Genomic DNA, 2766 nt, shown 5'->3' on the forward strand with positions numbered 1-2766 from the left:
TGACTCATCATCCCACATTCACTATCAGGATGGATAGACTCTCCAACTACCTATTAGAACCCATAGCACCTTCTCTGTGTGCATCTTTTCTCACTGTACAAATATAGAAGATACCGTATGGTCTGTCTGAGGATCTCACATGCTTAGTTGGATTTGGAGGAGAAAGCAGAGCTTTGTGACATATAGTAGACTCCTCAGGTCTTTGAGGACTGTGCCTGGCCATCCTGGATTGGGTTCCTTGAATAGAATCTGAGATGCAGAAGTGCATTTGCAGGAAATCTGGAGGAAGTGAGGCTGGCCAGACTGGGCAGAAGGAGAATGACTCACAGTGAGACATCAGATGAGGTATCCTTCCAGTGGTGAGCTCTAAAGCAGGGACCATTCAGGACATCTGAACCTGAGGGAGGATCTTGAGACCTTGGATTCAGGCCATCATTCAATACAGTCTCTCTGAGGAAGGGAAGGACCCTGGGGAGGCAATTTGCTGAACCAAGTTCACTTCCCCAATAAGGAGACCCTTGAGCTGTCAGGGACTCTAGGCAGAGATGGGGCATATGTGAGCCCAGGAGAGGAGTGACTACGTTGAATAATGCACTAGTCTTTTCCACTCGGAATCCCCAGCCACCACCATGGCAGGGCTTCTGGAGCTCAACTGAGTTGGAAGATTTGGGGCTCCAGTCCTGGGCAGTTGGTTGAAGGAGTGGTCTCTGGCCACCATAAGTAAATGAGAAGTAATTACCACTGACAGATGGTTCTTTCCATTTGACTTTATACCCAATCCCTCTGTTCCCCAACATACTCAGGCCCAGACAATCTCAGGAGCCCCAAATCAACCCTGTACACCCTGTGCAGGTACTGCCAAAGTGTGGGTGTCTAGGGAGATCTGGGAACTTTGGATTTGGGAACTCGAGTTAGACCTGCTCCCTTCTCTGTGCACAGACCTCCTGGAGCTGGAGGAGAGTGTAACCCAGACAGGGAAGGGGTTTGTGTCTCACTTCCCCATCTGTCTGTGTCACTGTGAGTATTAGAACTGCTATCCCACACCTGACAGTAATAGTCAGCCTCGTCCTCAGCCCGGGCCCCACTGATAGTCAGGGTGGCCATGTTCCCCGAGTTGGTGCCTGAAAATCACTCAGGAATCCCTGAGGGCCGTTTGTTGCTTTCATAGATGATCAGCACAGGAGCCTGGCCTGCCTTCTGCTGGTACCAGTGAACATATTTATTTCCAATGTTGTTTCCCCCACAGGTGACCTGGGCTGTCTGTCCCAGAGCCACTGACACAGATGGAGGCTGAGTCAGCACATAGGAGGCCACAGAACCTGCAAGAAAGAAAAGGAGCATTAGGTTTTTCAGCTCTGGGTCTCACCCCAGAACACCATCACCTGCCTGGCCTAAGCTCCAGGGATTCTCACTGCCCTGTTTCCACCCTTCCAGCATCTCAGCTCCTGAAGCCCATGAATCTGACTGGTGGATGGATTCTTTGCCCAAATGAGGTCATCCTCAATTCTCTCTGGACAAGTCAGAACCAGTGAGCACTTGGGGGATGACACCCCTGCTATCTCTTATCCTGCAGCAGGGCCATTAGCATCCTTCCCCTGACAAGCAGATCCATGCTGAGCTCAGAGTCAGGGCCTGGATTGCCCCAGATCCCTGGAGCTGCAGAGGGTCTGAGCCTATGTGTAGCACCAGTGCAGTGAGCAAGGAGGCCAAGAAGGAGAGGAGTCCAGGCCATGGTGGAGATGCCCTGATTCTACTCTCCAAGTTCTATAGCCTGGCTGGATTCATCCCAGGCCTCTCTTATCCTCTAGCTGTTCATGCAAATCAGCTGGGGCTCAGGGGCTGCTGCTGAGGAGCTTTGTGGTTTCAGAGAGATTCATCCCCAAGGGACACACAGAGAGGAGGACAAGCCCTTCAGTCCCATCTTCAGCCCTGGGGATCCTGCTTCATACCCTGGTCCATAGTCTGGGGTGCCCAAATCCATCCTTCTCCATGTCCTGACCTCACTCCTGGGCTGGTCTATCCTGGTTGAGTGCTGAAGTAGATTTTCCATTCTCTGTTTCCATTCTATTCTCTGATAGTTTGTTTCCTCTGCAGGCACTAGGAGGCTTAAGTCAGTGAAATGCCTAAGCCGTGTGTCTGTTGGGGAGCATCAGAACCCAAACAAAAGTCCTCCCTTGCCAAGCACACATGGAGTTTTAAGGAGTCATTGAAGGCCTACTGGAGGTGTGTGTCCTGAATGTGGGCCATAGATGCTGTGCCTCAGTATCTCTAGGGTACACAGAGTGCTGGGGCCGACTCAGCCTTAGCAGAGATTGTCAGTGACTGAGTATAGCAGGAATGTGCTTGGTGGGGATGTATGAAGTCTTGGACCAGTGTTAGAGACAGAGACAAATTCATCAGGATACAGCTCTGAGAGCCCCCGAGTCAGAATTTTACATCAGAGTCAAAGCTGATAGTGTAGAAAGCATGCACGTATTCTTTTCTCTCTCAGGTCCTGGTGAGCCACCCTCCCTGTTAGAACTCTTAATGCCCAGACCCTCCCCATGGCCAGGTGGCTTGACCAGTTGATCTCTGCTGCCCCATGGTGGCTCTTCTCCTGGATGTGCAGAGATCTTTTAGTCCAGGAGGAGATTCAGAACCCACTGTTCACATCCTGATTCCCTTATCTGTGGCCTGCTGGCCCCAGAGAGGCATACTCTTCTCTGTGTGGCCCTTGCCACTTTCATGGCCATATTGCAGGAGATATGAGTATCCATGAAAATAAGA

At 51.1% G+C, this 2766-nt stretch overlaps 1 long non-coding RNA gene across 1 annotated transcript; it reads right to left on the minus strand.

Annotated features, from left to right (window-relative positions):
* Positions 1 to 1226: 1226 nt before the first annotated feature.
* On the minus strand, positions 1227 to 1839 carry LOC131811718 (uncharacterized). Its single transcript, XR_009346084.1, has 2 exons — positions 1687 to 1839; positions 1227 to 1319 (listed from the first exon to the last, which is right to left on the minus strand). It is a non-coding gene; the product is annotated as an uncharacterized LOC131811718 (long non-coding RNA).
* Positions 1840 to 2766: the final 927 nt, after the last annotated feature.

The sequence above is a fragment of the Mustela lutreola genome, chromosome 11 (genome assembly GCF_030435805.1).
Source record: "Mustela lutreola isolate mMusLut2 chromosome 11, mMusLut2.pri, whole genome shotgun sequence".
Taxonomy (NCBI): Eukaryota; Metazoa; Chordata; class Mammalia; order Carnivora; family Mustelidae; genus Mustela; species Mustela lutreola.